At 39.2% G+C, this 13,824-nt stretch overlaps 1 protein-coding gene across 10 annotated transcripts in view; it reads right to left on the reverse strand.

Annotated features, from left to right (window-relative positions):
• The window catches only part of SIK3 (SIK family kinase 3), a 249,269-nt gene that overhangs the window by 233,273 nt on the left and 2,172 nt on the right, over positions 1 to 13,824 (reverse strand). Inside the window, exon 1 of one of the 10 annotated variants that reach the window (XM_064375448.1) lies at positions 5,132 to 5,463. The exons of the other annotated variants lie outside the window; for them this stretch is intronic. The gene's annotated coding sequence lies outside the window, so the exon portion shown is untranslated. Of the gene's footprint in view, positions 1 to 5,131; positions 5,464 to 13,824 lie in introns of those variants that run through there. 10 annotated transcript variants of the gene reach the window in all.

A 13,824-nucleotide genomic window follows, 5' to 3' on the forward strand; every position in this document is an offset into this window, starting at 1 on the left:
GAATAGGAAGAAATCTGGTTGTAAAATATTAACAATGTTTTCTCTGCAGAGATGAGGAATTTTCACTTTCTTTGCTATACATTTGGTAAGGTTCGATTATTTTTTAAGACACATGTATTAAATAGGCAGATACATAAACAGATGTTTTTAAAGTCTTTGAGGCTAGAAAATGTCCTGGGAAAGGGAGAACCATATGAAAATGGGAGAAAGGTATAGAATGAGCACAGAGGAATATAAGCACAATAAAACATATAGTTTCAGAGTTAAAATAACTATATAAATTAAGAAACTAGAGAATCAAAATTAAAGACATTTGTGCTGCAAACAAAACTACCAAGAAAGTTAAAAGACAACCCACAGAATGGGAGAAAATATTTGTAAATCATGTATCTGATAAGGGGCTTGTATCCCAATCACAAAGAACTCTTACAACTCAACAATAAAAACACAAATAATCCAATTTAAAAACAGGCAACGGTTGTTAATAGACATTTCTCCAAAGGAGATATACAAATGATCAACTGGTCCATAAAAAGATGCTCACCACCATTGTTCATTAGGGAAATGCAAATCAAAACCACAATGAAATATTTCTTCACATCCACTGGGATAGCCAAAATAAAAAAGAAAGAAAATAAGTTTTGGATGTAGACAGAATGGAAACCCTCATACATCGCAGGTGAGAATATAAAATGGGGCAAGCTGGAAACAGTTTGGCAGTTGCTCAAAAAGTTAAAAGAGTCACCACATGACAAAGCAATTCCACTCCTGGGTATTTACCCAAGAAAAAATGAAAATGTGATCACACAAAAATTTGTACACAAATGTTCAAGACTATATTGTTCATAATGGCCAATAAGTAGAAACAATATCCATCAATTCATGAATGGATTTAAAAAATGTGGCATATCCATATAATAGAATATTATTCAGCCATAAAAAGAAGAATGAAATTCCAACATACGCTAGAACATGCATGAACCTTGAAGGCATTACGCTAAGTGAAAGAATTAACAGGCCACCCATTGCATAATTACATTTATATGAAGTGTCCAGACTATGTAAATCTATAGAGATTAATTTGTGGTTGCTTAGGGCTAAGAAGAGAGTTTGAAGAAATAAGCAGTGGCTGCTAATGGGTACGATGTTTCTTTTAAGGAGAATGAAAATGTTCTAAAATGTATTGTAGTGATGGTTACATAGCTCCAGGAAGACACTTTAAAAAAAACAAATTAGGTGAACTGGATGGTCTGTGAAATGTACTTCAATAAAGCAACTGAAAAAATTACAAATTAAACTGGAAGCCCCCTGAGGTTCAGTGATTTGCCCAAAATGAAAGTGCTAGCTAGTAAAATCTGGAACTGGAAACACATCCCCTGACTCCCACACTAGTCTCAGTTCATTAACTACAGACTGTCACAGGCAACTCTGATAGGCCAAAAAGGTTCCGCAAAGAGCTGGAAAAGCAGAAAACACTGGTACCAGGATAAGAAAAGGAAGAGAAATTTAGGTAATGCAACTAATGTGACTCCAAAATGGATTCTTGGCCTAAAAATCTAACCATTGATATAATCTCACTGCTATATGAGGTTGTGACTTGGTATAACAATACCGCTTTTACTAAGAGCTCAACTAGAGTGGGGCACTGGATGCAGCTGCTGACTCAAAAGGAAGGAGGAAAATGAGATCAAAAGAGGCAGTGAGCTAAAATAACTGGCTACCCTTTGGATAGTCAAAGGCCAATCAGTAACACGCTTCAAACAAGTTATTTTATTCCTGAGAATTATAAAATCCTTTAAAGAGATAATAAAGTACCATCCAAACATTTAATTACCTCCCAGAATTACCATACACATGTAAGATACTTAGGTATAATATATGACAGTGTTGATTCTGCAGCCCACTTGGACACAAAGATCATTGGCAGAATACAACTACCCCATTTGACTAGAATAACAATATCCCTGTTGATGCAGAAATGGAAAGTAAGCCAAGAACATACAATCGCTAAAAACATTATTTTGAGGATTTAAAATAATGAGGTACCAAAAAAATTCAACTATTGTCGGAATGCTGCTTATGCAATATTAGAACATTCTAACAGAAGGAAAAGACAACAGGAGGCAGGAGGCAGAAAGAGAAGAAATCCTGCAGGTGCCCAACTCATTCTAATAAGAAACACACAGCTCGGCTCCTGTCTTCCACAATAAAAACAATTCTGTTTCTTGTGGCATATGAACCAAGATTGCTTCTGCCAGAAACAGAAAACAACTTACTACATGAAAATGTCAACTTGTACCATGGAACACTACACTGGCAGTGAACAGATATAAACCTCTTAAACTACAGAGTCCGGCCGGTTTCTTCACCAAGTTTTTAGTATCCCTGGCTCATTATCAAATTCAGTTCAGTTCATGCAAACTCTAACATAAGTGGACAAAAATACCACCTCAAAGCACACATTATAAATAATAAAAGATTCTATAAAATAATTTGTCCTCATATTTCTAACAGTTTTGACTTATTTATTATTTTAAATTAATGAAGAAGTTCTCACCTTCACTCAACCAACCTGCCAAAATAATCAATGCTTCCCCCTGCCTCAGTAAGCAACCAATGCCCCCAAAATGCAAACTGGTCCCAACTAATAGCACCTGCCTCTTACTCTTGAATGCTTCTGCTGCTCCCATTATTTAAGTTTTTTGTGGTTTGTTTGTTTGTTTGTTCGAGACCGAGGTGGCTCAAGGTGGAGTGCAGTGGCAGTATATCGGCTCACTGCAACCTCCGCCTCCCAGGTTCAAGCTATTCTCCTGCCTCAGTCTCATGAGTAGCTGGGATTACAGGCACACACCACCACGCCCAGCTAATTTTTGTATTTTTAGTAGAGACTGGGTTTCACCATGTTGGCCAGGCTGTTCTCAAACTCCTGACCTCAGGTGATCCACCCGGCTTGGTCTCCCAAAGTGCTAGGATTACAGGCGTGAGCCATGGCACCTGGCCTGGCCTCTCATTATTAAGTCATTCTAATCAAACTCCACAGCTTCTGCACGGCAAAAGAAACAGTCATTAGAGTGAATCGGCAACCAACAGAATGGGAAAAAATTTTTGCAGTCTACTCATCTGACAAAGGGCTGATATCCAGAATTTACAAAGAACTAAAACAGATTTACAATAAAAAAACAAGCCCATTCAAAAGTGGGCGAAGGATATGAATAGACACTTTACAAAAGAAGACATACATGAGGCCAACAAACATATGAAAAAATGCTCATCATCACTGGTCATTAGAGAAATGCAAATCAAAACTACATTGAGATACCATCTCGTGCCAGTTAGAACGGCGATCATTAAAAAATCTGGAGACAACAGATGCTGGAGAGGATGTGGAGAAATAGGAACACTTTTACACTGTTGGTGGGAGTGTAAATTAGTTCAACCATTGTGGAAGACAGTGTGGCAATTACTCAAGGACCTAGAAATAGAAATTCCATTTGACCCAGCAATCCCATTACTGGGTATATATCCAAAGGATTATAAATCGTTCTACTATAAGGACACATGCACATGAATGTTCACTGCAGCACAGTTTACAATGGCAAGGACCTGGAACCAACCCAAATGCCCATCGATGATAGACTGGACAGGGAAAATGTGGCACATATACACCATGGAATATTATGCAGCCATCAAAAATGATGAGTTCATGTCCTTTGTAGGTAGGGACATGGATGAACCTGGAAACCATCATCCTCAGCAAACTGACACAAGAACAGAAAATCAAACACCGCATGTTCTCACTCACAGGCGGGTGTTGAACAATGAGAACACATGGACACAGGGAGGGGAGCATCACACACTGGGGTCTGTTGAGGGGAAACAGGGGAGGGACAGCAGTGGGTGGGGAGTTGGGGAGAGATACCATGGGGAGAAATGCCAGATATAGGTGAAGGGGAGGAAGGTAGCAAATCACACTGCCATGTGTGTACCTATGCAACAATCTTGCATGTTCTTCACATGTACCCCAAAACCTAAAATGCAATAAAAAAAAGTCATATTCTTACCAACAATTAATTGTTTTTCTCCCAAACCTATTTATACCAGATGCTTGTTATTACAGGTATGTAATTTAATTAAATAGCATGTAAACTGATGAAAAATTAAGGAGAAAAACTTCTATGAAAACTATGTCAAATGCTTAAAAAGACATAGTAAATCAGATGTGAATGAGATAAGTATAAAAGAATGGGAGGAAGGTATAAAAATCAAGAGAGATTTTGTACTAATATTGCTTCACTAATGCCATTAAATTCACATTCTGCTTTAAAAAGCAAACAAAACTAGAAATTATAGATAATGAATTATGGGTATATTTAATGGAAACAAAATTAAGGAACTCCAATTAGGGCATACAAAGAAAAAGCCTAGCCCTGCATCCACAGGTAAACTAAATATTAACCTATGTTAATAATATATGTTTATTAGTATTTGTTAACATAGGATAAAATATTTCCATATTACCTTATGTGTTAATCTTTCTTTCTTTCTTTCCTCTCTCTCTCTCTCTCTCTCTTAGAGAAAGGTTCTCACTCTGTCACACAGGATGGAATGCAGTGGCACAATCATAGTTTACTACACAGTAATCTGGAACTCATGGGCTGAGCAATCCTCCCACCTCAACCTCCCAAGTAGCTAGAACTACAGCCACTCACCACCATCCACTGCTCATTTATTCTTATTTTTTTTGTAGAGATGGGGCCTCACTACTACTGTGTTGCCCAGGCTGGTTTTGAACTGGCCTCAAATGAACCTCCTACCTAGACCTCCAAAAGTGCTGGGATTACAGGTATGAACCACCATACCTAGCCCTGGGTTTTTTGTTTGTTTGTTTTTTGTTTGTTTGTTTTAAAGACTCCATATCTATTTAGACATACACGCCAAAATATTTACAGATGAAATGAAAGGATTCTGGGATATGCTTCAAAATCCAGGAAAAAAGGGGAAGTTGGAAAGGGTATAAAAGAAAGATTGGCCACAAGATGACATCTATTTAAACTAGGTGACAGGCAGATGAGGGTTCATTATATTATTCCCTCTACCTTCATTTATGTTTGAAAATTTCCATAATACATACTTTTCAAAAGATTAATGCATGGTCCGGGTGCAGTAGCTCACATCTGTAATCCCAACACTCCACGAGGCTGAGGCAGGTGGATCACTTGAGGTCAGGAGTTGATACCAGCTTGGCCAACATGGTGAAACCCCATCTCTAGTAAAATACAAAAATTAGCCAGGAGTGGTGGTGGACACCCGTAATCTCAGCTACTAGGGAAGCTGAGGCAGCAGAATTGTTTGAACCTAAAAGGCAGAGGTTGCAGTGAGCTGAGATCATGCCACTACGCTCTAGCCTGGGCAACAAAGCGAGACTAGGTATCCAAAAAAAAAGGCCAGGCGCAGTGGCTCATACCTGTAACCCCAGCACTTTGGGAGGCCAAGGTAGGCGGATCACCTGAGGTCAGGAGTTCAAGACCAGACTGGCCAACGTGGTGAAACCCTGTCTCTACAAAAATACAAAATTAGCCGGGCATAGTGGCTCATGCCTATAATCCCAGCTACTCAGGAGGCTGAGGTAGGAGAATCACTTGAACCTGGGAGGCAGAGATTACAGTGAGTGGAGATTGCACCACTGCACTCCAGCCTGGGTGACAGAGCAAGACTGTCTCAAAAAAAAAAAAGGTTAGACTTACACTTTTACACTTATTCTTTTCTTTTCTCTTCCAGGTTTGGTACCAAAAAAAAGAGATTACACGGCTGCTATAACCTTCTCCTGACTTATCTATGGCACCAGATTTAGAGGTGGAGACTTAAAAGCCCTACACCCCCAAGCCAACAAAGGTAGATGGGGAGACAGATAAGATAAAGAGAGCCAGTGCGGCTTGCAGTCAGACAAGCCTGCTCATACGCTGCTCAGGAGGTTAACTAGTGCAGTCTTTCTGGAAAGCAATGTGGCAATATACATATCAGGTGTTGTACAAGCATGTGTTCCCTTTGGCACAGTAATTTCCCTTTCAACAATATATCCAGAGCAAAAAATCAGAAATACATCAAAGACTTGAGCACAAAAATGGTTACCACAGAAAATTTGTAAAGTGAAAAACTAGAAAGAAAATTATAAAAAAGATTCAAAAAATAACAGCAATGTTATGGTAGAGTACACATACATTAAAACTGACGTTGGTCAGGCACGGTAGCTCACACCTGTAATCCCAATACTTTGGGACTCCAAAGAGGGAGGATCATTTGAGCCCAGGAGTTCAAGACCAGCCTGGCAACATAGCAAGACCCCCATCTCTACTAAAAAATAAAATGTTTAAAAATTAACTGGGTGTGGTGGCATGCACCTGTAGTCCCAGGTACTCAGGAGGCTGAGGTAGGAGGATGACTCGAGCCCACGGGGTAGAGACTGCAGTAAGCCATGATCGTATCACTGCATTCCAGCATTAGGTGACAAAGCGAGAAACTATCTCAAAAAAAAAAAAAAAAAAAAAAAAAACTAAGGGATTTTAACTTAAATTGTAGGACTTAATTTAAATACACTGATCTTCCTAATAATAAAAGTTTGAGATATGCCAAAAATCAATTACTAGTCCACAAAGCCTGTAAAATCTCTTTACTCAGAGATGTGAGAAAAAGGTAGAAAATCAGTTTTCTTTAATATCTTAACCGTAGATAGAAAATTTCAATAATAAAAGTCTAAGATGTATTAAGGGTATAAAAACAAACTCAGCTCTTAAACTTTTTCATCCTAATATTCATTTACTCAATGAATATTTGCAGACATTGTACTAAAGGAATACAGCAGTGAATACAGATTAAAATTCCTGCCTCCACAGAGTTCACATTAGATTATCACACTGTGCCATCCTAACGAGCAGCAGTGTTAGGTTAAGTATTTTCTTTTTTCCTTTTTTTTTTGTATTTGTTTTTGTTTTTTGTTTTTTTTTTGTTTGTTTTTTTGAGATGCACTCTGGCGCTGCAGTCCAGGCTGGAGTACAGTGGCACGATCATAGCTTACTGAAACCTTGACCTCCTGGGCTCAACTGATCCTCCCACCTCAGCCTCCTGAGTAGCTAGGACCATAGACATGCACCACCACACTCCAGTTATTTTTTTATTATTATTTGTAGAGATAAGGTCTCAATATGTTGCCCAGGCTGGTCTCCAACTCTGGTGTTCAAGTGATTCTCCTGCCTCAGCGTCCCAAAGTGCTGTGGTTACAGGCATGAGCCACCATGTCTGGCCAAGTATTTTCTTTCTTTACTTTTAAGTAAAATGATACTTAGAAGTTTCAAGTATGTCAAAGCACTGTCTGAAAATGAACAGCATCTAGCACTCGGACTAATCCAGAGATGCCCTTAATAAATGTTTAAGAGTAAAAAACTGTGTGACTCAGGTATTAGGGTGGCAGAAAGACTTCATTTCACTGAACATTCCTTTGCATCTTTTGAACTTTGTTCCATACATTATCCATTTCTATTTGTGATAATTTTGCAAGTTTATTTGATGGAAGGATGGATGGGTAGATGGATGGATGGATAGGTAGATGGATGGATGGATGGATGGAATAAAAAATTTCTTCGCCAAAAAATTCAGTCTCAAGAGGTGTTGGTAACTAACCTACATTTTCACATTCAATTCTTCTGTATGGAGCTATAGAAAGTAAAGAATACTGCTAGTAAACATGCGCTGGAGCGGAAACTAGGCAGAAATTTGATAATTTTTCAGAACTTCCCAATCAAAACCTAAATTTAGTTTAAAACAACTGGCCAAAAGTATCCAACTGAATGAGCTCAGCCCACACAGACAAGCTTCGACAGGCAATGGGTCTGCTTGTCTTTCCATTTCAATTTCTGGGAAATGCCGCTAAGTGTTCACAATCTGATTCCTACCTCTTTGAAAAGCCTAAGTCTGAGATAAAATACCATCAGTGGCTCCTTGTCTAGCACGGATCACACACCTGCTAAAAACACAAATATATTCCTTACATAACTTCATGCTGGCTCATCCAACAGTTCAGTACTAGCTTCTGCAATTCTATTCTGAAAAGATCCAAAAGAAGTGTTTCAAGCTAATTCATTCAAGACTGTTGAGACTTCTCAAAGACATTGCCTAGGCCATTTATTTAGCAATGTTTTATTGGATTAGGATAAAAGCCCATTCGAATGTATATAATTTTCATCCTCTCAATGTTATCAGTCATCCATGGGACTGTATGACTATACTATTATGCTGGAAAGGGATCAAGCTACTCACTATTAGGAGGAGTCAGGGACTCACCTACCTGATAGGTGAGATCATTCATCTGGAGAACAGGCATAGCCCACAGACCAGAAACTAGAACTATATTAAGAAGAACCCTTCCCTGTGTTTTGTTAGGATAATGACGAAAAAAAAGAGGAACCCTTGAAAGAAGTGGTTCTCTTGACCCTCACCTGTGTCATCAAGGTATGTATCTAGATGACCAGTTCTCTTAACGAGATATAAGATGTCAGGCCGGGCACAGTGGCTCATGTCTGTAATCCCAGCATTTAGGGAGGCCAAGGCAGGCAGATCACCTGAGGTTGGGAGTTCGAGACCAGCCTGACCAACATGGAGAAATCCTGTCTCTACTAAAAATACAAAATTAGCTGAGCATGGTGGCACATGCCTGTAATCCCAGCTACTCAGGAAGCTGAGGCAGGAGACTCCCTTGAACTTGGGAGGCGGAGGTTGCAGTGAGCCAAGATCGCGCCACTGCACTCCAGCCTGGACAACAAGAGCAAAAGTCCATCTACAAAAAAAAAGATGTCACCATCCCTGGAAACTGTTAGTGATTTAGTAAGTGAGGAGTCCACCTAAGAAACGTACCCTCAAAGGTAGCTCTGACCAGCTCAGCAGTACAAATATATAATTACCCATATTCCCTAGGAGTTAGCTAGATACAATGATACGAGAAAACTACATAAGGCAGACTGTTTTTATGGTCATTGCATGTTGTGTTTACTTCTATCCCTTTTTATTTTCTTCATATCTCACTCATGCATCTAATGGATAATTGGTCTAAATGACTTCAAAAGTCCCTAAAAACCCGAGATTATAAATTCTGTTAAGTCTGTCTTTCCAGACTCTGGAAAAGATAGAACTAGAATAGAACCTCTCTGAGGTCTTTTTCACACCCAATAAATCAACAAATACTTGTAAGTTGATCATGCTTAATTTACATGCAATTTATGTCTGCATTCTTTCACAGTGAAAAAGAATATAAGTTGTTAAAAGCAAACACTCCCTTGTCCAAGAAATGCCATTAGAAAAGGATTTTTGCTCCTAACCATAAAATAACCAGCATAAGTTGCTGTTTTTGTTTTGTTTTGTTTTCTTGAGACAGGATTTCACTCTATCACCCAGCTGGGATACAATGGTGTGACCATAGTTAACTGCAGCCTCAGACTCCCAGGATCAAGTGATCCTCCGGCCTCCACCTCCCAAGTAGCTGGGCCTACAGACGCGCACCACTACACTCAGCTAATTTTTAAGCTGTTTGTAGAGATGGGGTCTCACTATGTTGCCCAGGCTGGTCTCAACCTCCTGGCCCCCAGTGATCCTCCTACTTCATCCCCCCAAAGCACTGGAATTACAGGCATGAGCCACCACATCCAGCCAAGTTTTAAAAACATAAATTAGGTGATATTAGTGTTCTGCTTCATGCTCTCTGATGTCAACCCCACGTCACACCCAATTCCATAAAATGACCTTAAGACCCAGATGATCTGGCCTCTCCTACAAGTCTGGTCTCATACCTTCCCACCCACCCACTTGTTTGCTAAGGTACCATGGCGTCATGACCTTATGCCTAATCTTTAGCCAAACCAAGCTCACTTCTGCCCCATGGCCTTTGCACGTGCCATTCCTTCTGCATGGAATGTTCTGTCTTCCCAACTTCCCAGGTTGGCTTTTTCTCATCACTCAGGTCTCAGCTCAAATATTATCATCTTGGAAAGAAAGGTCTTCCCTGACCACTCTATCTGAGGCAGCAGCCCTGCCAAGACATTCTCTAGCTCATTTATTTTCTTCCTGGTATTCACCCCTATATGAAATTTTTAATTTTTTTACATGTCTCTTGTCTACCTCCTTCTACTAGAAAGTAAGCTGCAGACAGGCAGATGCTTTTTGTCTCCCTTGTTCATTGGTGCACTCCAGACCCTAGAATCGAACCTGACAAAAAAATCTGCATTCAATAAATGTGTTGAATGAATAAATAATTAAGGGAAAGGTTCCATCTCTGTGCAGATGTCTTAGGTGTTGTTTTACAGTTACAGTGGCTCTGATGAGTAGAAAGCATTTCTTTTTCTTTTCAAAGCATCCATTTTGTTCTCTTTTATGTGACAAACTAGAAAACATTAGCCAGATTGAAGCCTGAAAAATGAAAACAGCACTTCTGGCACAGAAGTAACTAGTCTGCACCTTTGGCTTGAGCGAGATCTACGACTTTCTAGGGAGCTGGCACCAAAGTCAAAATGTCAAAATAAACATCTTTGATGTTGAGAGTGGAATACTGGTATTTTGACTCTGGAGAGACTAGTCTCAATCAGTCTTAGCTTTTCACAAAATTCCAAAAACATTTAGTAACCCCATCACCACTGTATCAAAGTGAACATAGTCATCTTTCAATAGCCACTTCTAGATTGTCTAGAGATGGGGCTATCTTCCTCAAATGTATCTAATGTAAATCTTGCTTTCAATTTCTTTTTGACATGATTCTCTCTTACTTACCAATGAATCTTGTTTTCAGTTTTCTAATGGGTGAAAGCATCATCTTATGTGCTTCATTAAACTCTTCTTTAGAGGTGAAAATAATGCTTTTAGCCCACTTTGCCTCATTCTCCTCATGGAAATGAGTTTGCACCTAAACCACACAGATGTGTCCTGGCTAGTCAATATTTGGAATAGGGTCATAGAGCAAAATGTCTTCTCCGTGTAATATTTAAAGTTAAGAATTCTGACCTTGGCCTTCTAAGGCCTTTGCCTGTACACGCAAGAGCAAATGTGCTCTTGAGCTTGCAGGAACATTTCTACATACTCACCACTGAATTTAACTGAACCTCTAGAGAAAAGACTTCACTCAACTCTGTTCCATCATCAACGTAACAAAACTACACAAAACACACTGAAAATTCAAGGCAGCCCAAAGCAAAAGCCAGTGTTAGTCACAGTTTTCATTAAATAAGTCTCATTGCTGTTTAAAAAAAAAAAAGTTTAACTAATGAAAATGCATATTTTAAAATGCTGATTTCATGAGATTAGCCAGCCTGTACCCCATAGGAATTAAATCCACTATCTCAAAGTGGCACCTGAAATAGTAGCAAACTTTTTTTTTAAGCATGAAAGTGTATCAAAAGGATGGCCTCTACCTACACAAAACTAATGGCATACGCATTCATGAACTGTGCCCAAGGGGTGAAAAGCAAAAAAAAGAGGACGATTATTATGTCCATAAGATTATGATGTTACTACAACACCTGATAAAAATGATGATGACAGTAATATTTATGCCAAGAGCTTTACATACACTATCTTCTTTAATCTTCAAAATACCCAAACTTGTGAGGTAAGTACTATTGTTATCCCATTTTACAGATGAGGGAACCCAAGCACAGAGAAGTTAAGTAATTTCTCACAACCTAAGAATACCCGACTATTAAGCAGCAAGAGATTCAAACTCAGGTTGCTTTATCCAAAGCTGGAACTCTTACAATAAACCAGTAACAGGCAAGTGATATATATTTGTTGAAACCTAGTTTAAAAGTATTTGACCAAAGGCTTTTATATTCATGCATACGTAAGAAATGCATACAGGCCAAGCATTTGGGTTACAGATTCATGCCTGCAATCTCAGCACTTTGGGAGGCTGAAGCAGGAGGATCACTTGAGTCCAGAAGTTCAAGACCAGCCTGGGCAATGTAATGAGACCCCATCTCTACAAGAAAAAAAATTTTAAATCAACTGGGTGTGGTGGTGTAAGCCTGTCGCCCCAGCTACTTAGGAAGCTGAGGCGGGAGGATCTCTTGAGCCTGAGACTTTGAGGTTACAGTGAAGTTTAACAGTGTCACTGCACTCCAGCCTAGATGACAGAGTGAGACCCTGCCCCAATATTTTAAAAAAGGAAAAAAAAATACATACAAAATCTATCTACTCTTCGTTCCCCATCATCCAACTAGTGAAGGTATAATTAGGCACAGGCAACAGACTACCAACAATTTGAGAGCAGAAAATATTCTTTTTAAAAAATATCTTTAATACTTTATAGTTTTCTATCAAAAAAAACAGACCCAGAGAACCTCAGGCTAAGTAAGGCTCCTCCAAAAAAAGGAAATCAAAGCAGGTAGGACAAAGACAGCCAGGGTGAGCTACTAACCAAAGTATGTCACAGCTGAACATTCTCTCCTGGTAACTGTTCTGCAGTGCCGCTCTAAGCACTGCAGTGCTGCCAATATGAAGTCTGAGCTCATGAATGCCGTGCTGCAAAAGTAACCAACAACCAAACAGGAAAAGCTTCACTTTTCTCTACTGATTTTATTCATCCCAGGATCCCACTGTACAAGGTTTGAGAGTTAACAGATTTTGGGAAAGGGCCAGCTTAACCACTTAGTATTGAATGGAGTGCAGTATCCTACTCACTAAGTGAGGTTTACTTTAGTCTCTTAGTCCTTGGAATGGGTCACATGTGTTTAAAAAAAAAGGGGGGGGGATCATAATTATTTCTGATGTTCAGAAAATACCTACTACCTAACCTCCTTCAGCCAACACAAGTATCATCTGAATTACCTCTGTCTGGCTGTTATATATGGTTATAAGAACACCCAGACCATTTCCTACAAGGGGGGAAAAAATCACACACCTCTAAAAGACAAAACAATAAATGATACATTCTGGAAATAGATGGGGAAAAAAATAACTCTCTGTTTCCAAATGACCCCTCTGCAGAAGTAAGATAAAGGCTGCAGTGCATGGGGAGAAAAAAATCAACCTGGGTTAACTGAAGCAGCAGCTTCAGCAGCTTCTAATACCTATGTACCTTCACCATTATATAACCAAACCATAACCTTAATAGGCCATCATACTGTATGTCAACAGCTGTTAGGCACATCTAAGCTGTCAGCATTTGAGAACCCCTTCCAAAGTGGATTCAGAGGAGCATGGAGCAGGCCAAGATATGCTCATGGTTCACCCAGAGCACATGATGACTCCTTGTGAATTAAGCTTCACTCATGTAGTCCGAGTAATTTAAGCAGCAAAAGATATAGCACTTGTAACTGTAACTAGGAAATTGCACACTGCTACAGAAACACAAATGAATGCTGGTGTGGTTCCCTCACACATGCAACTCATTGTCCAAGCCATTTCGGTCTCATTCAAGACTTTGAATATTTCCATACATAGGAATTGCATAACTGCACACCACAAATGATCAAAGATAAAAACCAATATAAACAGTGACACCCGTTTGTAAACACGCCAATGTTTAAAATGTTGCAGTCCTAAAGGATACCAAGGTCTCAGAGAAAAACTATGAAAAACACACGCACACATACACACACATGAAAATGAGAAAGCGGCCAGACCAGCCATAATTAGGCACCGGCTTTGCTGACTACTGAAGACAGAAATGTCTCTTTTAGATTAAAGCCAACAATCAACTGTTTGCAATTACATTTACAAAAACATTCAACCCTGTCTGTAACAGATTTTATCAATATTTTGGTGTATCCAAGGGCTGGAAGATTCAAAATT

The sequence above is a fragment of the Aotus nancymaae genome, unplaced genomic scaffold, assembly GCF_030222135.1.
Source record: "Aotus nancymaae isolate 86718 unplaced genomic scaffold, 86718_ANA_hifiasm-v0.15.2.pri h1tg000012l, whole genome shotgun sequence".
NCBI classification, from domain to species: domain Eukaryota; kingdom Metazoa; phylum Chordata; class Mammalia; order Primates; family Aotidae; genus Aotus; species Aotus nancymaae.